The sequence below is a fragment of the Phyllobates terribilis genome, unplaced genomic scaffold (assembly GCF_046119375.1).
Source record: "Phyllobates terribilis strain yellow unplaced genomic scaffold, ASM4611937v1 Scaffold_249__1_contigs__length_2872098, whole genome shotgun sequence".
In the NCBI taxonomy this organism is placed as follows: domain Eukaryota; kingdom Metazoa; phylum Chordata; class Amphibia; order Anura; family Dendrobatidae; genus Phyllobates; species Phyllobates terribilis.
The window spans coordinates 911,187-934,586 of record NW_027363009.1 but is presented as its reverse complement, the minus strand read 5'-3'; the positions used below and the strand labels follow the sequence as shown (position 1 = coordinate 934,586).

The 23,400-nt window shown below is 47.5% G+C and overlaps 14 non-coding genes and 1 pseudogene across 14 annotated transcripts; all 15 read left to right on the top strand.

The window, feature by feature from the left end:
* The first annotated feature begins 626 nt into the window (after positions 1–626).
* LOC141218827 (U2 spliceosomal RNA) lies at positions 627–817 on the top strand. The gene has a single exon (XR_012287515.1). It is a non-coding gene; the product is annotated as a U2 spliceosomal RNA (small nuclear RNA).
* A 1,121-nt stretch (positions 818–1,938) lies between these two features.
* On the top strand, positions 1,939–2,129 carry LOC141218826 (U2 spliceosomal RNA). The gene has a single exon (XR_012287514.1). It is a non-coding gene; the product is annotated as a U2 spliceosomal RNA (small nuclear RNA).
* Positions 2,130–3,249: 1,120 nt separating this feature from the next.
* Positions 3,250–3,440, top strand: LOC141218825 (U2 spliceosomal RNA). The gene has a single exon (XR_012287513.1). It is a non-coding gene; the product is annotated as a U2 spliceosomal RNA (small nuclear RNA).
* A 1,120-nt stretch (positions 3,441–4,560) lies between these two features.
* Positions 4,561–4,751, top strand: LOC141218824 (U2 spliceosomal RNA). Its single transcript, XR_012287512.1, has one exon. It is a non-coding gene; the product is annotated as a U2 spliceosomal RNA (small nuclear RNA).
* Positions 4,752–5,873: 1,122 nt separating this feature from the next.
* Positions 5,874–6,064, top strand: LOC141218823 (U2 spliceosomal RNA). The gene has a single exon (XR_012287511.1). It is a non-coding gene; the product is annotated as a U2 spliceosomal RNA (small nuclear RNA).
* A 1,121-nt stretch (positions 6,065–7,185) lies between these two features.
* LOC141218821 (U2 spliceosomal RNA) lies at positions 7,186–7,376 on the top strand. Its single transcript, XR_012287509.1, has one exon. It is a non-coding gene; the product is annotated as a U2 spliceosomal RNA (small nuclear RNA).
* A 1,120-nt stretch (positions 7,377–8,496) lies between these two features.
* On the top strand, positions 8,497–8,687 carry LOC141218242 (U2 spliceosomal RNA). The gene has a single exon (XR_012286995.1). It is a non-coding gene; the product is annotated as a U2 spliceosomal RNA (small nuclear RNA).
* Positions 8,688–9,809: 1,122 nt separating this feature from the next.
* LOC141218820 (U2 spliceosomal RNA) lies at positions 9,810–10,000 on the top strand. The gene has a single exon (XR_012287508.1). It is a non-coding gene; the product is annotated as a U2 spliceosomal RNA (small nuclear RNA).
* Positions 10,001–11,119: 1,119 nt separating this feature from the next.
* Positions 11,120–11,310, top strand: LOC141218819 (U2 spliceosomal RNA). Its single transcript, XR_012287507.1, has one exon. It is a non-coding gene; the product is annotated as a U2 spliceosomal RNA (small nuclear RNA).
* Positions 11,311–12,431: 1,121 nt separating this feature from the next.
* On the top strand, positions 12,432–12,622 carry LOC141218282 (U2 spliceosomal RNA). The gene has a single exon (XR_012287035.1). It is a non-coding gene; the product is annotated as a U2 spliceosomal RNA (small nuclear RNA).
* Positions 12,623–13,742: 1,120 nt separating this feature from the next.
* On the top strand, positions 13,743–13,933 carry LOC141218301 (U2 spliceosomal RNA). Its single transcript, XR_012287055.1, has one exon. It is a non-coding gene; the product is annotated as a U2 spliceosomal RNA (small nuclear RNA).
* A 1,119-nt stretch (positions 13,934–15,052) lies between these two features.
* On the top strand, positions 15,053–15,243 carry LOC141218173 (U2 spliceosomal RNA). The gene has a single exon (XR_012286931.1). It is a non-coding gene; the product is annotated as a U2 spliceosomal RNA (small nuclear RNA).
* A 1,121-nt stretch (positions 15,244–16,364) lies between these two features.
* LOC141218281 (U2 spliceosomal RNA) lies at positions 16,365–16,555 on the top strand. The gene has a single exon (XR_012287034.1). It is a non-coding gene; the product is annotated as a U2 spliceosomal RNA (small nuclear RNA).
* Positions 16,556–17,677: 1,122 nt separating this feature from the next.
* On the top strand, positions 17,678–17,868 carry LOC141218818 (U2 spliceosomal RNA). Its single transcript, XR_012287506.1, has one exon. It is a non-coding gene; the product is annotated as a U2 spliceosomal RNA (small nuclear RNA).
* A 1,119-nt stretch (positions 17,869–18,987) lies between these two features.
* LOC141218398 (U2 spliceosomal RNA) lies at positions 18,988–19,077 on the top strand (annotated as a pseudogene).
* Positions 19,078–23,400: the final 4,323 nt, after the last annotated feature.

The following is a 23,400-nucleotide window of genomic DNA, read 5'->3' as shown; positions in this document are numbered from 1 at the left end:
TGTCTCCCTCTGCTGGAACACTGACTTCTTTCATTTAATGCCTGCAGACTATAAAAGAGAAACCAACCCAAAAAGTTTGGTTGATTAGTCTGTGGCATTCTTTTAAACTGTTGCTTATGGCGGTCTCTGTGAGCTTCTCAGTGACATTCAGCCATCCAGGTATCCCGCCTGCAGTAGACGGAATGTGGCAATGGAACGCTGGCTGCGCGTGTCATAATAGGCTCTGAGCCTTTATATACCTGCGCACAGCAGCAGCCACCTTCAGTCTGCTGCTGGACAGCCAGCAGCAGCAGCAGCAGGAGAGGTAATTAATCAGCAACCCTCCTGCTAAGGGTAGACAGCTGCTCGTTCCACCCCCCCCCCCCACCTTAATTGGTTCTCCTCCCTTCCAACGGTGTTGAGGCGGGTGGGAACAGCCAGGGGTTTGAGGGTACTGTGCTAAAAGAGGTGGAGTTATGCAGATCTAAAACGCGTGGATTGCAGCAGCAGCAAGCCGAAAAGTGCAGGCATGTGAGGGATCTAGAGGTTGACAGCATGTCTTCTTAACGGGAGTCCAGGTGGCCATCTCCACAAATGGACTTTTCAGAATCCTTGGGTGGCACCGTAGTCGGAAACCAATTCTGGTTATCGCTTCTCGGCCTTTTGGCTAAGATCAAGTGTAGTATCTGTTCTTATCAGTTTAATATCTGATACGTCCCCTATCTGGGGACCATATATTAAATGGATTTTTAGAACAGGGAGATGGAAAAAGAGCTTGCTCTGTCCACTCCACGCATTGACCTGGTATTGCAGTATCTCCAGGACCGGTGCACCCCTTCTTTAATGCAGTTTCTAAAATCAGAAAGAATTGAATTCAATGCTTTTTGTTCATTTTGCTTGTTTGTCGGATTTTGGGATGGACTCTTTGGCTTTGCTTTTCTTCTCCTCATTGGATTTTTCATGTTAAAAGTTGCAGAAGCCAGATGACAAGCTCATTTTGGTTCAACTTCAGCAACTGTGCATTGCATTGCCATGTAATGTAATGTAATGCAATGCTATCTATCTAGCTCTCCCTCTATACTTCCTTTTGGATAAACAGACATATTAGGCAAGCATTTTGGAGCTTTCACCTAAATAACTACAGGTGGTGAGATAAGCTGCACAATATAATTGACCTTTCAGTATATTGTTGCACACACACCATCTATTTAGCAAATGCCCTTGTTATCAACAGCAGCCTTTTAAACTCACCTGAGCTAACAGGTATGTGAGCTGGTTACTCTGCTGCGCCTAAAATTTCTTTTTTGGTTTGCTACAATGCCTTTTCTGAAACGTTGTCTCCCTCTGCTGGAACACTGACTTCTTTCATTTAATGCCTGCAGACTATAAAAGAGAAACCAACCCAAAAAGTTTGGTTGATTAGTCTGTGGCATTCTTTTAAACTGTTGCTTATGGCGGTCTCTGTGAGCTTCTCAGTGACATTCAGCCATCCAGGTATCCCGCCTGCAGTAGACGGAATGTGGCAATGGAACGCTGGCTGCGCGTGTCATAATAGGCTCTGAGCCTTTATATACCTGCGCACAGCAGCAGCCACCTTCAGTCTGCTGCTGGACAGCCAGCAGCAGCAGCAGCAGGAGAGGTAATTAATCAGCAACCCTCCTGCTAAGGGTAGACAGCTGCTCGTTCCACCCCCCCCCCCACCTTAATTGGTTCTCCTCCCTTCCAACGGTGTTGAGGCGGGTGGGAACAGCCGGGGGTTGAGGGTACTGTGCTAAAAGAGGTGGAGTTATGCAGATCTAAAACGCGTGGATTGCAGCAGCAGCAAGCCGAAAAGTGCAGGCATGTGAGGGATCTAGAGGTTGACAGCATGTCTTCTTAACGGGAGTCCAGGTGGCCATCTCCACAAATGGACTTTTCAGAATCCTTGGGTGGCACCGTAGTCAGAAACCAATTCTGGTTATCGCTTCTCGGCCTTTTGGCTAAGATCAAGTGTAGTATCTGTTCTTATCAGTTTAATATCTGATACGTCCCCTATCTGGGGACCATATATTAAATGGATTTTTAGAACAGGGAGATGGAAAAAGAGCTTGCTCTGTCCACTCCACGCATTGACCTGGTATTGCAGTATCTCCAGGACCGGTGCACCCCTTCTTTAATGCAGTTTCTAAAATCAGAAAGAATTGAATTCAATGCTTTTTGTTCATTTTGCTTGTTTGTCGGATTTTGGGATGGACTCTTTGGCTTTGCTTTTCTTCTCCTCATTGGATTTTTCATGTTAAAAGTTGCAGAAGCGAGATGACAAGCTCATTTTGGTTCAACTTCAGCAACTGTGCATTGCATTGCCATGTAATGTAATGTAATGCAATGCTATCTATCTAGCTCTCCCTCTATACTTCCTTTTGGATAAACAGACATATTAGGCAAGCATTTTGGAGCTTTCACCTAAATAACTACAGGTGGTGAGATAAGCTGCACAATATAATTGACCTTTCAGTATATTGTTGCACACACACCATCTATTTAGCAAATGCCCTTGTTATCAACAGCAGCCTTTTAAACTCACCTGAGCTAACAGGTATGTGAGCTGGTTACTCTGCTGCGCTTAAAATTTCTTTTTTGGTTTGCTACAATGCCTTTTCTGAAACGTTGTCTCCCTCTGCTAGAACACTGACTTCTTTCATTTAATGCCTGCAGACTATAAAAGAGAAACCAACCCAAAAAGTTTGGTTGATTAGTCTGTGGCATTCTTTTAAACTGTTGCTTATGGCGGTCTCTGTGAGCTTCTCAGTGACATTCAGCCATCCAGGTATCCCGCCTGCAGTAGACGGAATGTGGCAATGGAACGCTGGCTGCGCGTGTCATAATAGGCTCTGAGCCTTTATATACCTGCGCACAGCAGCAGCCACCTTCAGTCTGCTGCTGGACAGCCAGCAGCAGCAGCAGCAGGAGAGGTAATTAATCAGCAACCCTCCTGCTAAGGGTAGACAGCTGCTCGTTCCACCCCCCCCCCGCCTTAATTGGTTCTCCTCCCTTCCAACGGTGTTGAGGCGGGTGGGAACAGCCGGGGGTTGAGGGTACTGTGCTAAAAGAGGTGGAGTTATGCAGATCTAAAACGCGTGGATTGCAGCAGCAGCAAGCCGAAAAGTGCAGGCATGTGAGGGATCTAGAGGTTGACAGCATGTCTTCTTAACGGGAGTCCAGGTGGCCATCTCCACAAATGGACTTTTCAGAATCCTTGGGTGGCACCGTAGTCGGAAACCAATTCTGGTTATCGCTTCTCGGCCTTTTGGCTAAGATCAAGTGTAGTATCTGTTCTTATCAGTTTAATATCTGATACGTCCCCTATCTGGGGACCATATATTAAATGGATTTTTAGAACAGGGAGATGGAAAAAGAGCTTGCTCTGTCCACTCCACGCATTGACCTGGTATTGCAGTATCTCCAGGACCGGTGCACCCCTTCTTTAATGCAGTTTCTAAAATCAGAAAGAATTGAATTCAATGCTTTTTGTTCATTTTGCTTGTTTGTCGGATTTTGGGATGGACTCTTTGGCTTTGCTTTTCTTCTCCTCATTGGATTTTTCATGTTAAAAGTTGCAGAAGCCAGATGACAAGTTCATTTTGGTTCAACTTCAGCAACTGTGCATTGCATTGCCATGTAATGTAATGTAATGCAATGCTATCTATCTAGCTCTCCCTCTATACTTCCTTTTGGATAATCAGACATATTAGGCAAGCATTTTGGAGCTTTCACCTAAATAACTACAGGTGGTGAGATAAGCTGCACAATATAATTGACCTTTCAGTATATTGTTGCACACACACCATCTATTTAGCAAATGCCCTTGTTATCAACAGCAGCCTTTTAAACTCACCTGAGCTAACAGGTATGTGAGCTGGTTACTCTGCTGCGCTTAAAATTTCTTTTTTGGTTTGCTACAATGCCTTTTCTGAAACGTTGTCTCCCTCTGCTGGAACACTGACTTCTTTCATTTAATGCCTGCAGACTATAAAAGAGAAACCAACCCAAAAAGTTTGGTTGATTAGTCTGTGGCATTCTTTTAAACTGTTGCTTATGGCGGTCTCTGTGAGCTTCTCAGTGACATTCAGCCATCCAGGTATCCCGCCTGCAGTAGACGGAATGTGGCAATGGAACGCTGGCTGCGCGTGTCATAATAGGCTCTGAGCCTTTATATACCTGCGCACAGCAGCAGCCACCTTCAGTCTGCTGCTGGACAGCCAGCAGCAGCAGCAGCAGGAGAGGTAATTAATCAGCAACCCTCCTGCTAAGGGTAGACAGCTGCTCGTTCCACCCCCCCCCCGCCTTAATTGGTTCTCCTCCCTTCCAACGGTGTTGAGGCGGGTGGGAACAGCCGGGGGTTGAGGGTACTGTGCTAAAAGAGGTGGAGTTATGCAGATCTAAAACGCGTGGATTGCAGCAGCAGCAAGCCGAAAAGTGCAGGCATGTGAGGGATCTAGAGGTTGACAGCATGTCTTCTTAACGGGAGTCCAGGTGGCCATCTCCACAAATGGACTTTTCAGAATCCTTGGGTGGCACCGTAGTCGGAAACGAATTCTGGTTATCGCTTCTCGGCCTTTTGGCTAAGATCAAGTGTAGTATCTGTTCTTATCAGTTTAATATCTGATACGTCCCCTATCTGGGGACCATATATTAAATGGATTTTTAGAACAGGGAGATGGAAAAAGAGCTTGCTCTGTCCACTCCACGCATTGACCTGGTATTGCAGTATCTCCAGGACCGGTGCACCCCTTCTTTAATGCAGTTTCTAAAATCAGAAAGAATTGAATTCAATACTTTTTGTTCATTTTGCTTGTTTGTCGGATTTTGGGATGGACTCTTTGGCTTTGCTTTTCTTCTCCTCATTGGATTTTTCATGTTAAAAGTTGCAGAAGCCAGATGACAAGCTCATTTTGGTTCAACTTCAGCAACTGTGCATTGCATTGCCATGTAATGTAATGTAATGCAATGCTATCTATCTAGCTCTCCCTCTATACTTCCTTTTGGATAAACAGACATATTAGGCAAGCATTTTGGAGCTTTCACCTAAATAACTACAGGTGGTGAGATAAGCTGCACAATATAATTGACCTTTCAGTATATTGTTGCACACACACCATCTATTTAGCAAATGCCCTTGTTATCAACAGCAGCCTTTTAAACTCACCTGAGCTAACAGGTATGTGAGCTGGTTACTCTGCTGCGCCTAAAATTTCTTTTTTGGTTTGCTACAATGCCTTTTCTGAAACGTTGTCTCCCTCTGCTGGAACACTGACTTCTTTCATTTAATGCCTGCAGACTATAAAAGAGAAACCAACCCAAAAAGTTTGGTTGATTAGTCTGTGGCATTCTTTTAAACTGTTGCTTATGGCGGTCTCTGTGAGCTTCTCAGTGACATTCAGCCATCCAGGTATCCCGCCTGCAGTAGACGGAATGTGGCAATGGAACGCTGGCTGCGCGTGTCATAATAGGCTCTGAGCCTTTATATACCTGCGCACAGCAGCAGCCACCTTCAGTCTGCTGCTGGACAGCCAGCAGCAGCAGCAGCAGGAGAGGTAATTAATCAGCAACCCTCCTGCTAAGGGTAGACAGCTGCTCGTTCCACCCCCCCCCCCCACCTTAATTGGTTCTCCTCCCTTCCAACGGTGTTGAGGCGGGTGGGAACAGCCAGGGGTTGAGGGTACTGTGCTAAAAGAGGTGGAGTTATGCAGATCTAAAACGCGTGGATTGCAGCAGCAGCAAGCCGAAAAGTGCAGGCATGTGAGGGATCTAGAGGTTGACAGCATGTCTTCTTAACGGGAGTCCAGGTGGCCATCTCCACAAATGGACTTTTCAGAATCCTTGGGTGGCACCGTAGTCGGAAACCAATTCTGGTTATCGCTTCTCGGCCTTTTGGCTAAGATCAAGTGTAGTATCTGTTCTTATCAGTTTAATATCTGATACGTCCCCTATCTGGGGACCATATATTAAATGGATTTTTAGAACAGGGAGATGGAAAAAGAGCTTGCTCTGTCCACTCCACGCATTGACCTGGTATTGCAGTATCTCCAGGACCGGTGCACCCCTTCTTTAATGCAGTTTCTAAAATCAGAAAGAATTGAATTCAATGCTTTTTGTTCATTTTGCTTGTTTGTCGGATTTTGGGATGGACTCTTTGGCTTTGCTTTTCTTCTCCTCATTGGATTTTTCATGTTAAAAGTTGCAGAAGCCAGATGACAAGCTCATTTTGGTTCAACTTCAGCAACTGTGCATTGCATTGCCATGTAATGTAATGTAATGCAATGCTATCTATCTAGCTCTCCCTCTATACTTCCTTTTGGATAAACAGACATATTAGGCAAGCATTTTGGAGCTTTCACCTAAATAACTACAGGTGGTGAGATAAGCTGCACAATATAATTGACCTTTCAGTATATTGTTGCACACACACCATCTATTTAGCAAATGCCCTTGTTATCAACAGCAGCCTTTTAAACTCACCTGAGCTAACAGGTATGTGAGCTGGTTACTCTGCTGCGCCTAAAATTTCTTTTTTGGTTTGCTACAATGCCTTTTCTGAAACGTTGTCTCCCTCTGCTGGAACACTGACTTCTTTCATTTAATGCCTGCAGACTATAAAAGAGAAACCAACCCAAAAAGTTTGGTTGATTAGTCTGTGGCATTCTTTTAAACTGTTGCTTATGGCGGTCTCTGTGAGCTTCTCAGTGACATTCAGCCATCCAGGTATCCCGCCTGCAGTAGACGGAATGTGGCAATGGAACGCTGGCTGCGCGTGTCATAATAGGCTCTGAGCCTTTATATACCTGCGCACAGCAGCAGCCACCTTCAGTCTGCTGCTGGACAGCCAGCAGCAGCAGCAGCAGGAGAGGTAATTAATCAGCAACCCTCCTGCTAAGGGTAGACAGCTGCTCGTTCCACCCCCCCCCCCACCTTAATTGGTTCTCCTCCCTTCCAACGGTGTTGAGGCGGGTGGGAACAGCCGGGGGTTGAGGGTACTGTGCTAAAAGAGGTGGAGTTATGCAGATCTAAAACGCGTGGATTGCAGCAGCAGCAAGCCGAAAAGTGCAGGCATGTGAGGGATCTAGAGGTTGACAGCATGTCTTCTTAACGGGAGTCCAGGTGGCCATCTCCACAAATGGACTTTTCAGAATCCTTGGGTGGCACCGTAGTCGGAAACCAATTCTGGTTATCGCTTCTCGGCCTTTTGGCTAAGATCAAGTGTAGTATCTGTTCTTATCAGTTTAATATCTGATACGTCCCCTATCTGGGGACCATATATTAAATGGATTTTTAGAACAGGGAGATGGAAAAAGAGCTTGCTCTGTCCACTCCACGCATTGACCTGGTATTGCAGTATCTCCAGGACCGGTGCACCCCTTCTTTAATGCAGTTTCTAAAATCAGAAAGAATTGAATTCAATGCTTTTTGTTAATTTTGCTTGTTTGTCGGATTTTGGGATGGACTCTTTGGCTTTGCTTTTCTTCTCCTCATTGGATTTTTCATGTTAAAAGTTGCAGAAGCCAGATGACAAGCTCATTTTGGTTCAACTTCAGCAACTGTGCATTGCATTGCCATGTAATGTAATGTAATGCAATGCTATCTATCTAGCTCTCCCTCTATACTTCCTTTTGGATAAACAGACATATTAGGCAAGCATTTTGGAGCTTTCACCTAAATAACTACAGGTGGTGAGATAAGCTGCACAATATAATTGACCTTTCAGTATATTGTTGCACACACACCATCTATTTAGCAAATGCCCTTGTTATCAACAGCAGCCTTTTAAACTCACCTGAGCTAACAGGTATGTGAGCTGGTTACTCTGCTGCGCTTAAAATTTCTTTTTTGGTTTGCTACAATGCCTTTTCTGAAACGTTGTCTCCCTCTGCTGGAACACTGACTTCTTTCATTTAATGCCTGCAGACTATAAAAGAGAAACCAACCCAAAAAGTTTGGTTGATTAGTCTGTGGCATTCTTTTAAACTGTTGCTTATGGCGGTCTCTGTGAGCTTCTCAGTGACATTCAGCCATCCAGGTATCCCGCCTGCAGTAGACGGAATGTGGCAATGGAACGCTGGCTGCGCGTGTCATAATAGGCTCTGAGCCTTTATATACCTGCGCACAGCAGCAGCCACCTTCAGTCTGCTGCTGGACAGCCAGCAGCAGCAGCAGCAGGAGAGGTAATTAATCAGCAACCCTCCTGCTAAGGGTAGACAGCTGCTCGTTCCACCCCCCCCCCGCCTTAATTGGTTCTCCTCCCTTCCAACGGTGATGAGGCGGGTGGGAACAGCCGGGGGTTGAGGGTACTGTGCTAAAAGAGGTGGAGTTATGCAGATCTAAAACGCGTGGATTGCAGCAGCAGCAAGCCGAAAAGTGCAGGCATGTGAGGGATCTAGAGGTTGACAGCATGTCTTCTTAACGGGAGTCCAGGTGGCCATCTCCACAAATGGACTTTTCAGAATCCTTGGGTGGCACCGTAGTCGGAAACCAATTCTGGTTATCGCTTCTCGGCCTTTTGGCTAAGATCAAGTGTAGTATCTGTTCTTATCAGTTTAATATCTGATACGTCCCCTATCTGGAGACCATATATTAAATGGATTTTTAGAACAGGGAGATGGAAAAAGAGCTTGCTCTGTCCACTCCACGCATTGACCTGGTATTGCAGTATCTCCAGGACCGGTGCACCCCTTCTTTAATGCAGTTTCTAAAATCAGAAAGAATTGAATTCAATGCTTTTTGTTCATTTTGCTTGTTTGTCGGATTTTGGGATGGACTCTTTGGCTTTGCTTTTCTTCTCCTCATTGGATTTTTCATGTTAAAAGGTGCAGAAGCCAGATGACAAGCTCATTTTGGTTCAACTTCAGCAACTGTGCATTGCATTGCCATGTAATGTAATGTAATGCAATGCTATCTATCTAGCTCTCCCTCTATACTTCCTTTTGGATAAACAGACATATTAGGCAAGCATTTTGGAGCTTTCACCTAAATAACTACAGGTGGTGAGATAAGCTGCACAATATAATTGACCTTTCAGTATATTGTTGCACACACACCATCTATTTAGCAAATGCCCTTGTTATCAACAGCAGCCTTTTAAACTCACCTGAGCTAACAGGTATGTGAGCTGGTTACTCTGCTGCGCCTAAAATTTCTTTTTTGGTTTGCTACAATGCCTTTTCTGAAACGTTGTCTCCCTCTGCTGGAACACTGACTTCTTTCATTTAATGCCTGCAGACTATAAAAGAGAAACCAACCCAAAAAGTTTGGTTGATTAGTCTGTGGCATTCTTTTAAACTGTTGCTTATGGCGGTCTCTGTGAGCTTCTCAGTGACATTCAGCCATCCAGGTATCCCGCCTGCAGTAGACGGAATGTGGCAATGGAACGCTGGCTGCGCGTGTCATAATAGGCTCTGAGCCTTTATATACCTGCGCACAGCAGCAGCCACCTTCAGTCTGCTGCTGGACAGCCAGCAGCAGCAGCAGCAGGAGAGGTAATTAATCAGCAACCCTCCTGCTAAGGGTAGACAGCTGCTCGTTCCACCCCCCCCCCCCACCTTAATTGGTTCTCCTCCCTTCCAACGGTGTTGAGGCGGGTGGGAACAGCCGGGGGTTGAGGGTACTGTGCTAAAAGAGGTGGAGTTATGCAGATCTAAAACGCGTGGATTGCAGCAGCAGCAAGCCGAAAAGTGCAGGCATGTGAGGGATCTAGAGGTTGACAGCATGTCTTCTTAACGGGAGTCCAGGTGGCCATCTCCACAAATGGACTTTTCAGAATCCTTGGGTGGCACCGTAGTCGGAAACCAATTCTGGTTATCGCTTCTCGGCCTTTTGGCTAAGATCAAGTGTAGTATCTGTTCTTATCAGTTTAATATCTGATACGTCCCCTATCTGGGGACCATATATTAAATGGATTTTTAGAACAGGGAGATGGAAAAAGAGCTTGCTCTGTCCACTCCACGCATTGACCTGGTATTGCAGTATCTCCAGGACCGGTGCACCCCTTCTTTAATGCAGTTTCTAAAATCAGAAAGAATTGAATTCAATGCTTTTTGTTCATTTTGCTTGTTTGTCGGATTTTGGGATGGACTCTTTGGCTTTGCTTTTCTTCTCCTCATTGGATTTTTCATGTTAAAAGTTGCAGAAGCCAGATGACAAGCTCATTTTGGTTCAACTTCAGCAACTGTGCATTGCATTGCCATGTAATGTAATGTAATGCAATGCTATCTATCTAGCTCTCCCTCTATACTTCCTTTTGGATAAACAGACATATTAGGCAAGCATTTTGGAGCTTTCACCTAAATAACTACAGGTGGTGAGATAAGCTGCACAATATAATTGACCTTTCAGTATATTGTTGCACACACACCATCTATTTAGCAAATGCCCTTGTTATCAACAGCAGCCTTTTAAACTCACCTGAGCTAACAGGTATGTGAGCTGGTTACTCTGCTGCGCTTAAAATTTCTTTTTTGGTTTGCTACAATGCCTTTTCTGAAACGTTGTCTCCCTCTGCTGGAACACTGACTTCTTTCATTTAATGCCTGCAGACTATAAAAGAGAAAGCAACCCAAAAAGTTTGGTTGATTAGTCTGTGGCATTCTTTTAAACTGTTGCTTATGGCGGTCTCTGTGAGCTTCTCAGTGACATTCAGCCATCCAGGTATCCCGCCTGCAGTAGACGGAATGTGGCAATGGAACGCTGGCTGCGCGTGTCATAATAGGCTCTGAGCCTTTATATACCTGCGCACAGCAGCAGCCACCTTCAGTCTGCTGCTGGACAGCCAGCAGCAGCAGCAGCAGGAGAGGTAATTAATCAGCAACCCTCCTGCTAAGGGTAGACAGCTGCTCGTTCCACCCCCCCCCGCCTTAATTGGTTCTCCTCCCTTCCAACGGTGTTGAGGCGGGTGGGAACAGCCGGGGGTTGAGGGTACTGTGCTAAAAGAGGTGGAGTTATGCAGATCTAAAACGCGTGGATTGCAGCAGCAGCAAGCCGAAAAGTGCAGGCATGTGAGGGATCTAGAGGTTGACAGCATGTCTTCTTAACGGGAGTCCAGGTGGCCATCTCCACAAATGGACTTTTCAGAATCCTTGGGTGGCACCGTAGTCGGAAACCAATTCTGGTTATCGCTTCTCGGCCTTTTGGCTAAGATCAAGTGTAGTATCTGTTCTTATCAGTTTAATATCTGATACGTCCCCTATCTGGGGACCATATATTAAATGGATTTTTAGAACAGGGAGATGGAAAAAGAGCTTGCTCTGTCCACTCCACGCATTGACCTGGTATTGCAGTATCTCCAGGACCGGTGCACCCCTTCTTTAATGCAGTTTCTAAAATCAGAAAGAATTGAATTCAATGCTTTTTGTTCATTTTGCTTGTTTGTCGGATTTTGGGATGGACTCTTTGGCTTTGCTTTTCTTCTCCTCATTGGATTTTTCATGTTAAAAGTTGCAGAAGCCAGATGACAAGCTCATTTTGGTTCAACTTCAGCAACTGTGCATTGCATTGCCATGTAATGTAATGTAATGCAATGCTATCTATCTAGCTCTCCCTCTATACTTCCTTTTGGATAAACAGACATATTAGGCAAGCATTTTGGAGCTTTCACCTAAATAACTACAGGTGGTGAGATAAGCTGCACAATATAATTGACCTTTCAGTATATTGTTGCACACACACCATCTATTTAGCAAATGCCCTTGTTATCAACAGCAGCCTTTTAAACTCACCTGAGCTAACAGGTATGTGAGCTGGTTACTCTGCTGCGCTTAAAATTTCTTTTTTGGTTTGCTACAATGCCTTTTCTGAAACGTTGTCTCCCTCTGCTGGAACACTGACTTCTTTCATTTAATGCCTGCAGACTATAAAAGAGAAACCAACCCAAAAAGTTTGGTTGATTAGTCTGTGGCATTCTTTTAAACTGTTGCTTATGGCGGTCTCTGTGAGCTTCTCAGTGACATTCAGCCATCCAGGTATCCCGCCTGCAGTAGACGGAATGTGGCAATGGAACGCTGGCTGCGCGTGTCATAATAGGCTCTGAGCCTTTATATACCTGCGCACAGCAGCAGCCACCTTCAGTCTGCTGCTGGACAGCCAGCAGCAGCAGCAGCAGGAGAGGTAATTAATCAGCAACCCTCCTGCTAAGGGTAGACAGCTGCTCGTTCCACCCCCCCCCCCGCCTTAATTGGTTCTCCTCCCTTCCAACGGTGTTGAGGCGGGTGGGAACAGCCGGGGGTTGAGGGTACTGTGCTAAAAGAGGTGGAGTTATGCAGATCTAAAATGCGTGGATTGCAGCAGCAGCAAGCCGAAAAGTGCAGGCATGTGAGGGATCTAGAGGTTGACAGCATGTCTTCTTAACGGGAGTCCAGGTGGCCATCTCCACAAATGGACTTTTCAGAATCCTTGGGTGGCACCGTAGTCGGAAACCAATTCTGGTTATCGCTTCTCGGCCTTTTGGCTAAGATCAAGTGTAGTATCTGTTCTTATCAGTTTAATATCTGATACGTCCCCTATCTGGGGACCATATATTAAATGGATTTTTAGAACAGGGAGATGGAAAAAGAGCTTGCTCTGTCCACTCCACGCATTGACCTCGTATTGCAGTATCTCCAGGACCGGTGCACCCCTTCTTTAATGCAGTTTCTAAAATCAGAAAGAATTGAATTCAATGCTTTTTGTTCATTTTGCTTGTTTGTCGGATTTTGGGATGGACTCTTTGGCTTTGCTTTTCTTCTCCTCATTGGATTTTTCATGTTAAAAGTTGCAGAAGCCAGATGACAAGCTCATTTTGGTTCAACTTCAGCAACTGTGCATTGCATTGCCATGTAATGTAATGTAATGCAATGCTATCTATCTAGCTCTCCCTCTATACTTCCTTTTGGATAAACAGACATATTAGGCAAGCATTTTGGAGCTTTCACCTAAATAACTACAGGTGGTGAGATAAGCTGCACAATATAATTGACCTTTCAGTATATTGTTGCACACACACCATCTATTTAGCAAATGCCCTTGTTATCAACAGCAGCCTTTTAAACTCACCTGAGCTAACAGGTATGTGAGCTGGTTACTCTGCTGCGCTTAAAATTTCTTTTTTGGTTTGCTACAATGCCTTTTCTGAAACGTTGTCTCCCTCTGCTGGAACACTGACTTCTTTCATTTAATGCCTGCAGACTATAAAAGAGAAACCAACCCAAAAAGTTTGGTTGATTAGTCTGTGGCATTCTTTTAAACTGTTGCTTATGGCGGTCTCTGTGAGCTTCTCAGTGACATTCAGCCATCCAGGTATCCCGCCTGCAGTAGACGGAATGTGGCAATGGAACGCTGGCTGCGCGTGTCATAATAGGCTCTGAGCCTTTATATACCTGCGCACAGCAGCAGCCACCTTCAGTCTGCTGCTGGACAGCCAGCAGCAGCAGCAGCAGGAGAGGTAATTAATCAGCAACCCTCCTGCTAAGGGTAGACAGCTGCTCGTTCCACCCCCCCCCCGCCTTAATTGGTTCTCCTCCCTTCCAACGGTGTTGAGGCGGGTGGGAACAGCCGGGGGTTGAGGGTACTGTGCTAAAAGAGGTGGAGTTATGCAGATCTAAAACGCGTGGATTGCAGCAGCAGCAAGCCGAAAAGTGCAGGCATGTGAGGGATCTAGAGGTTGACAGCATGTCTTCTTAACGGGAGTCCAGGTGGCCATCTCCACAAATGGACTTTTCAGAATCCTTGGGTGGCACCGTAGTCGGAAACCAATTCTGGTTATCGCTTCTCGGCCTTTTGGCTAAGATCAAGTGTAGTATCTGTTCTTATCAGTTTAATATCTGATACGTCTCCTATCTGGGGACCATATATTAAATGGATTTTTAGAACAGGGAGATGGAAAAAGAGCTTGCTCTGTCCACTCCACGCATTGACCTCGTATTGCAGTATCTCCAGGACCGGTGCACCCCTTCTTTAATGCAGTTTCTAAAATCAGAAAGAATTGAATTCAATGCTTTTTGTTCATTTTGCTTGTTTGTCGGATTTTGGGATGGACTCTTTGGCTTTGCTTTTCTTCTCCTCATTGGATTTTTCATGTTAAAAGTTGCAGAAGCCAGATGACAAGCTCATTTTGGTTCAACTTCAGCAACTGTGCATTGCATTGCCATGTAATGTAATGTAATGCAATGCTATCTATCTAGCTCTCCCTCTATACTTCCTTTTGGATAAACAGACATATTAGGCAAGCATTTTGGAGCTTTCACCTAAATAACTACAGGTGGTGAGATAAGCTGCACAATATAATTGACCTTTCAGTATATTGTTGCACACACACCATCTATTTAGCAAATGCCCTTGTTATCAACAGCAGCCTTTTAAACTCACCTGAGCTAACAGGTATGTGAGCTGGTTACTCTGCTGCGCTTAAAATTTCTTTTTTGGTTTGCTACAATGCCTTTTCTGAAACGTTGTCTCCCTCTGCTGGAACACTGACTTCTTTCATTTAATGCCTGCAGACTATAAAAGAGAAACCAACCCAAAAAGTTTGGTTGATTAGTCTGTGGCATTCTTTTAAACTGTTGCTTATGGCGGTCTCTGTGAGCTTCTCAGTGACATTCAGCCATCCAGGTATCCCGCCTGCAGTAGACGGAATGTGGCAATGGAACGCTGGCTGCGCGTGTCATAATAGGCTCTGAGCCTTTATATACCTGCGCACAGCAGCAGCCACCTTCAGTCTGCTGCTGGACAGCCAGCAGCAGCAGCAGCAGGAGAGGTAATTAATCAGCAACCCTCCTGCTAAGGGTAGACAGCTGCTCGTTCCACCCCCCCCCGCCTTAATTGGTTCTCCTCCCTTCCAACGGTGTTGAGGCGGGTGGGAACAGCCGGGGGTTGAGGGTACTGTGCTAAAAGAGGTGGAGTTATGCAGATCTAAAACGCGTGGATTGCAGCAGCAGCAAGCCGAAAAGTGCAGGCATGTGAGGGATCTAGAGGTTGACAGCATGTCTTCTTAACGGGAGTCCAGGTGGCCATCTCCACAAATGGACTTTTCAGAATCCTTGGGTGGCACCGTAGTCGGAAACCAATTCTGGTTATCGCTTCTCGGCCTTTTGGCTAAGATCAAGTGTAGTATCTGTTCTTATCAGTTTAATATCTGATACGTCTCCTATCTGGGGACCATATATTAAATGGATTTTTAGAACAGGGAGATGGAAAAAGAGCTTGCTCTGTCCACTCCACGCATTGACCTGGTATTGCAGTATCTCCAGGACCGGTGCACCCCTTCTTTAATGCAGTTTCTAAAATCAGAAAGAATTGAATTCAATGCTTTTTGTTCATTTTGCTTGTTTGTCGGATTTTGGGATGGACTCTTTGGCTTTGCTTTTCTTCTCCTCATTGGATTTTTCATGTTAAAAGTTGCAGAAGCCAGATGACAAGCTCATTTTGGTTCAACTTCAGCAACTGTGCATTGCATTGCCATGTAATGTAATGTAATGCAATGCTATCTATCTAGCTCTCCCTCTATACTTCCTTTTGGATAAACAGACATATTAGGCAAGCATTTTGGAGCTTTCACCTAAATAACTACAGGTGGTGAGATAAGCTGCACAATATAATTGACCTTTCAGTATATTGTTGCACACACAGCATCTATTTAGCAAATGCCCTTGTTATCAACAGCAGCCTTTTAAACTCACCTGAGCTAACAGGTATGTGAGCTGGTTACTCTGCTGCGCTTAAAATTTCTTTTTTGGTTTGCTACAATGCCTTTTCTGAAACGTTGTCTCCCTCTGCTGGAACACTGACTTCTTTCATTTAATGCCTGCAGACTATAAAAGAGAAACCAACCCAAAAAGTTTGGTTGATTAGTCTGTGGCATTCTTTTAAACTGTTGCTTATGGTGGTCTCTGTGAGCTTCTCAGTGACATTCAGCCATCCAGGTATCCCGCCTGCAGTAGACGGAATGTGGAAATGGAACGCTGGCTGCGCGTGTCATAATAGGCTCTGAGCCTTTATATACCTGCGCACAGCAGCAGCCACCTTCAGTCTGCTGCTGGACAGCCAGCAGCAGCAGCAGCAGGAGAGGTAATTAATCAGCAACCCTCCTGCTAAGGGTAGACAGCTGCTCGTTCCACCCCCCCCCCCGCCTTAATTGGTTCTCCTCCCTTCCAACGGTGTTGAGGCGGGTGGGAACAGCCGGGGGTTGAGGGTACTGTGCTAAAAGAGGTGGAGTTATGCAGATCTAAAACGCGTGGATTGCAGCAGCAGCAAGCCGAAAAGTGCAGGCATGTGAGGGATCTAGAGGTTGACAGCATGTCTTCTTAACGGGAGTCCAGGTGGCCATCTCCACAAATGGACTTTTCAGAATCCTTGGGTGGCACCGTAGTCGGAAACCAATTCTGGTTATCGCTTCTCGGCCTTTTGGCTAAGATCAAGTGTAGTATCTGTTCTTATCAGTTTAATATCTGATACGTCCCCTATCTGGGGACCATATATTAAATGGATTTTTAGAACAGGGAGATGGAAAAAGAGCTTGCTCTGTCCACTCCACGCATTGACCTCGTATTGCAGTATCTCCAGGACCGGTGCACCCCTTCTTTAATGCAGTTTCTAAAATCAGAAAGAATTGAATTCAGTGCTTTTTGTTCATTTTGCTTGTTTGTCGGATTTTGGGATGGACTCTTTGGCTTTGCTTTTCTTCTCCTCATTGGATTTTTCATGTTAAAAGTTGCAGAAGCCAGATGACAAGCTCATTTTGGTTCAACTTCAGCAACTGTGCATTGCATTGCCATGTAATGTAATGTAATGCAATGCTATCTATCTAGCTCTCCCTCTATACTTCCTTTTGGATAAACAGACATATTAGGCAAGCATTTTGGAGCTTTCACCTAAATAACTACAGGTGGTGAGATAAGCTGCACAATATAATTGACCTTTCAGTATATTGTTGCACACACAGCATCTATTTAGCAAATGCCCTTGTTATCAACAGCAGCCTTTTAAACTCACCTGAGCTAACAGGTATGTGAGCTGGTTACTCTGCTGCGCTTAAAATTTCTTTTTTGGTTTGCTACAATGCCTTTTCTGAAACGTTGTCTCCCTCTGCTGGAACACTGACTTCTTTCATTTAATGCCTGCAGACTATAAAAGAGAAACCAACCCAAAAAGTTTGGTTGATTAGTCTGTGGCATTCTTTTAAACTGTTGCTTATGGCGGTCTCTGTGAGCTTCTCAGTGACATTCAGCCATCCAGGTATCCCGCCTGCAGTAGACGGAATGTGGCAATGGAACGCTGGCTGCGCGTGTCATAATAGGCTCTGAGCCTTTATATACCTGCGCACAGCAGCAGCCACCTTCAGTCTGCTGCTGGACAGCCAGCAGCAGCAGCAGCAGGAGAGGTAATTAATCAGCAACCCTCCTGCTAAGGGTAGACAGCTGCTCGTTCCACCCCCCCCCCCCGCCTTAATTGGTTCTCCTCCCTTCCAACGGTGTTGAGGCGGGTGGGAACAGCCGGGGGTTGAGGGTACTGTGCTAAAAGAGGTGGAGTTATGCAGATCTAAAACGCGTGGATTGCAGCAGCAGCAAGCCGAAAAGTGCAGGCATGTGAGGGATCTAGAGGTTGACAGCATGTCTTCTTAACGGGAGTCCAGGTGGCCATCTCCACAAATGGACTTTTCAGAATCCTTGGGTGGCACCGTAGTCGGAAACCAATTCTGGTTATCGCTTCTCGGCCTTTTGGCTAAGATCAAGTGTAGTATCTGTTCTTATCAGTTTAATATCTGATACGTCCCCTATCTGGGGACCATATATTAAATGGATTTTTAGAACAGGGAGATGGAAAAAGAGCTTGCTCTGTCCACTCCACGCATTGACCTGGTATTGCAGTATCTCCAGGACCGGTGCACCCCTTCTTTAATGCAGTTTCTAAAATCAGAAAGAATTGAATTCAATGCTTTTTGTTCATTTTGCTTGTTTGTCGGATTTTGGGATGGACTCTTTGGCTTTGCTTTTCTTCTCCTCATTGGATTTTTCATGTTAAAAGTTGCAGAAGCCAGATGACAAGCTCATTTTGGTTCAACTTCAGCAACTGTGCATTGCATTGCCATGTAATGTAATGTAATGCAATGCTATCTATCTAGCTCTCCCTCTATACTTCCTTTTGGATAAACAGACATATTAGGCAAGCATTTTGGAGCTTTCACCTAAATAACTACAGGTGGTGAGATAAGCTGCACAATATAATTGACCTTTCAGTATATTGTTGCACACACACCATCTATTTAGCAAATGCCCTTGTTATCAACAGCAGCCTTTTAAACTCAACTGAGCTAACAGGTATGTGAGCTGGTTACTCTGCTGCGCTTAAAATTTCTTTTTTGGTTTGCTACAATGCCTTTTCTGAAACGTTGTCTCCCTCTGCTGGAACACTGACTTCTTTCATTTAATGCCTGCAGACTATAAAAGAGAAACCAACCCAAAAAGTTTGGTTGATTAGTCTGTGGCATTCTTTTAAACTGTTGCTTATGGCGGTCTCTGTGAGCTTCTCAGTGACATTCAGCCATCCAGGTATCCCGCCTGCAGTAGACGGAATGTGGCAATGGAACGCTGGCTGCGCGTGTCATAATAGGCTCTGAGCCTTTATATATCTGCGCACAGCAGCAGCCACCTTCAGTCTGCTGCTGGACAGCCAGCAGCAGCAGCAGCAGGAGAGGTAATTAATCAGCAACCCTCCTGCTAAGGGTAGACAGCTGCTCGTTCCACCCCCCCCCGCCTTAATTGGTTCTCCTCCCTTCCAACGGTGTTGAGGCGGGTGGGAACAGCCGGGGGTTGAGGGTACTGTGCTAAAAGAGGTGGAGTTATGCAGATCTAAAACGCGTGGATTGCAGCAGCAGCAAGCCGAAAAGTGCAGGCATGTGAGGGATCTAGAGGTTGACAGCATGTCTTCTTAACGGGAGTCCAGGTGGCCATCTCCACAAATGGACTTTTCAGAATCCTTGGGTGGCACCGTAGTCGGAAACCAATTCTGGTTATCGCTTCTCGGCCTTTTGGCTAAGATCAAGTGTAGTATCTGTTCTTTTAAGAACACAAGAGCTACGATCTACACTTGACGAGAGCGATTGAACTCGGAAGGAGAAGAGCTTCGGAGCCCAGCTGACATCGGAGAAGGAAGGCGGATATCGGTGGGAGGAAGAAGCTCTAAAGAATCCAGAAGAAGACGAAGACTCGGAGAAGAATCGGGCTGTCCTGTGGAATCTTCGAGGAAGAAAATCATCGAGACAAAGACCTTTCGGGGAATTTGTCCAGAACACGACGGGAGAAGAATCTGCATAGCTCCACCCATTCCGGGAAGAGTTCCAGATCCAGCTCCAAGAAGTAACTGCAGGAGGAAAGCCATGGCAAGCGCTGCGAGGAAGGCCGAAAAGAAGAGCCTGGAGCAGGGGACAGCCAGGAGGGCCCAGCCAGGAGCCGATTCTGACCCCAAGGACTCTGCCTCCACGACTGGCCAGCAGAAGGGACCCCAGAAGCCCCGCCACGAAGCTCCAGCCCTGGAGCCATGGATGCGGCAGACGGTGGCCCTGAAGCTGAAGGAAGTGGATGGGAGGGTGCCGGACATGTCCTCGGACATGTTCTGCCAGAAGATGCTGCTGGATCGAGGCTTCTCCAGATCAGACACCCTCAGCATCCAGACCTTCTTGACGGGGATCTTCTTCGTCACCTTCGCCACTGTGAACACCTGCAGGAGGTTCTGGGAAATGGTAAGCGCAAAAGGACCGGATAATTCTTTCTCTGCCTTTACAGGTAGCTGCCCTATCCAGAGGGACGAAAGGAGGATCACGGTCTCCATGCGCAACCCGCACACCCCAGGCCAAGACATCTGTACCTTCCTGAGACGCTTCTGTTTGGTTGTGAAGGAACCCTCTCACATCCTGAATGGACTCGGCTTCTGGACAGGTAAGTGGTCGGTGACCGTTAGACTTCACAGGGACCTGGCGTACTCAGACGGACTTCGGCACCTGCCCCCGACATTCTCCCTGGGCAACTCCTACGGCCTCATCTATTACCCGGACATGCCGCGGAACTGCAGGAGATGCGGCAAGAACGGCCACGAGATGAAGGACTGCAAGGAGGATGCCTGCAGGATTTGTCGAGTGACGGGACACAGCTCGAAGGACTGCCCGAAGAAGACGTCCTGCAACCTGTGTGGGCTGGCGGCTCATCTGTACAAGGATTGCCCCAAGCGTGAGAGATCCTGGGCATCGGTGGTTGCGTCGACCCCAGCTCCGGAGGACAAGGCCCCGACGACCAGGCCTGTGAAGGCCAAGGACGCGACGACCAAGGCCCCAGCGGCCAAAGCCGAGACGACCAAGGCCAAAGCGGTCAAGGAGTCGGTGGCCAAAGCCCCAGCGACGGTCCCAGCAGCTCCGAAGCAGAAGAAAAAGTCAAAGGACTGTAAGAGTTCTGTCACCCCTCTCTCGATCCCTCCCCCTGCCACCCCCGTCCAATCCCCCCCCACCCCGGCCACCCCTGCTGAGGATTCCACTTCCTCTTCCTCCTTCCCCTACTCCTCAGCAGGTGTCCTTTCCCCTGCCCCGGCAGCCACTCTCCCTCCCCAGACCATGGTAGCGGTGGAATTAACCTTTCCTCCACCCGCCGCTATCTATTCCGAGGAGGATTTTCCCCTTCTTGTCTCCCCAGTTCCAACCCGGGGAAAGAGGAAGGTGGAGGACAGCCCTGCTACTGAATCCTCCAAAAAGAAGATTCTGGATTTCGTAGGCGAAAAGGAGGATACCCTCCCTGAGCCAGAAGAGATGGAGCACATGGTTGAGACCCTGGTGGCCGAGCCAGAAGAGGAGGAACTGGTGGTCGCCGAGATCGAGGCCGCGCTGCTTGACCAGATGGAGGAAGAGGGCCTGCTGGTGATCCCGTCACCAGCAGTCAACACCGACGAGGGACCACCCGACCGGAATGGTAACTAAGGTGTATTGCCTGCGCTAACTTTTTCTTTTTTCCCTACATGATGGCTAATATTAACTTATTTTCCATTAATGTCAGGAGCATCAAGGACAAGTTCAGACGTCAGACTATTTATGCCTTCCTTACTTCCCAGTTGTGTGATGTTTATATGTTGCAGGAATGTTCTCTTCCCTCCTCTAGGTCCTTCAAACATCTGGCCAGGGAGTGGTCCCACGGTCCATCCTACTGGTCCGGTGGGGGTGACTGCAAGTCTGCGGGGGTCGCAATTCTGATCAGGGGGGGCGCATTCACGCTTGAGTCCGTCCAGGAGCTCATCTGCGGCAGTGCTCTTGTTGTAGATGGCAACTGGGCGGGAGAACCTGTCAGGTTCATCAACGTGTATGCGTCCCCACTGAAGAATGAGCGTTTGGAGCTTTTCCAGACCCTGCGGCTTCAGCTTGCCACCACCAGGACCTTAGTGATGGCCGGGGATTTCAACTGCCCCATCGAGGAGGATGGTCGTAGTTCTGGCACATCTGCCAAGTTGGACATCACGTCCAAGCTGCTCATCGAGATGGTAACCGAGGCCTCTCTTCAGGACGTGGTGGGCTCCATGGGGAGAGGCTCCACGAACTATTCGTGGAGCCGACCCGATGGCTCACTCCGCTCCAGGATTGACTTTGTGTTCACCTCTCGGGCAGTCAGGCGGTGTAGGCACTCGATGGTCCCCTGCTTCTTCTCCGACCACAGAGCCATTCACTTACAAGGTGTCCTCGGCGACGGTTTTCCGTCCGGCCCCGGCTCCTGGAAGCTGAATTGTGCTCTGCTGGCTCAGGATGAAGTCGTGGAGGAGCTGAGAGCAGCCTACGCAATGTGGCAGTCCTACAAGGGTAGCTTCCAAACAGTCTCTGATTGGTGGGAATATGTTAAACTTGAGTTTCGCTGTTTCTTTCAGGCCAAGGGTCGACAACAGGCGTGTGAGAAGAGGAGGGACTTCAGAGGGCTGCAGCGCGAGCTGCGGTCGCTGCAGGACCTTCTTCACTGCGGCTGGGACGTGAGGGAGGAGCTGGAGGAGACCAAGAAGAGCCTGAAAAGGCACTTTGAGGAGGAGTCCAAGAGAATCGTCTTCCGTTCCAAAGTGGAGAATCTGGAGAAGGGTGAGAAATGTAACTCATTCTTTTTCAGGAAACTTCATGCCGGTCACACGCCCCTGAACGAGCTGCGAGACGAGAGCGGAAACATGCGACGTGGGAAGGAGGACGTGATGAGGGTCGTCAGCGACTTCTACAGCGAACTCTACTCCCACAAGACTACCGACCCCAATGCTGCTGATAAGTTCCTGTCAGGTATCACTAACCATCTTGATCCTGCAGGCACGGCAGCCTTGGACAAACCTCTGATGGTGGGCGAATTGCTCTCTGCCGCTAAATCCTTTAGGACCGGCAGGACCCCGGGCAGTGATGGTCTTCCAGCGGAGCTCTATGTAGCGCTGGGAGACCTCATCTGTCCGGACCTGTTGGACCTGTACGAGGAGATGGTGGTGGAGGGTAGAATGCCTCCATCTTTGAGGGAAGGAATGGTCATGATCCTGTACAAGCGGAAGGGAGAGAGGTGCGACCTGAGGAATTGGCGTCCCATCACTCTGCTCAACGTGGACTACAAGATCCTGGCCAAGACGATGGCGACACGACTTAAGACGGTCATCGGACGGATCATTCACCCGGACCAGACCTGCGGCATCCCTGGACGTCGCATCGCAGACAGCCTCGCTCTCGTGCGGGACACGGTCGAGTACATCAAGGTCCGCCGTGCACACGCGGCCCTGGTCTCCTTGGATCAGGAGAAGGCCTTCGACCGGGTTTCCCACGAGTTCATGGGCCGAGCTCTGCACCGGTTAGGTTTGGGTAACATGTTTTGTTCGTATGTCCGTCTGATGTATTTTGATATCCACAGCTCGGTGTTGGTGAACGGCTGGAAGACTGACCCCTTCCCTGTCCTCTCTGGGATCAGACAAGGCTGCCCTCTATCACCTCTTCTTTTTGTTTGTGCTATAGAACTCTTCGCAGAGGCTATCCGGCAGAATGGAGAGATCAGAGGGATCACCGCACCGGGTCCGGGACGACACGAGGTCAAGTGCTCGCTCTACATGGACGACGTCACCGTCTTCTGCGCTGATCGTGGTTCAGTCGACGCCCTCGTCCAGACGTGTGAGAGGTTCGGCCGGGCTTCAGGGGCCAAAGTCAACTGCAGGAAGTCGGAAGCCATGCTCTTCGGGGATTGGCAGCCGGCCTCCTCCGCCCCCCTCCCCTTCAACATTCAACCGGATTTCCTCAAGGTGCTGGGAGTCTGGTTCGGGAAGGAAGGAGCGGCCCTCAAGTCCTGGCAAGAACGCTTGGCCAAGGTGAAGCAACGGATCGGACTCTGGAGCCTCAGACACCTCACTTGTGAGGGTAAGGCACTCGTCCTGCGTAATGAGGTCCTGCCCGTC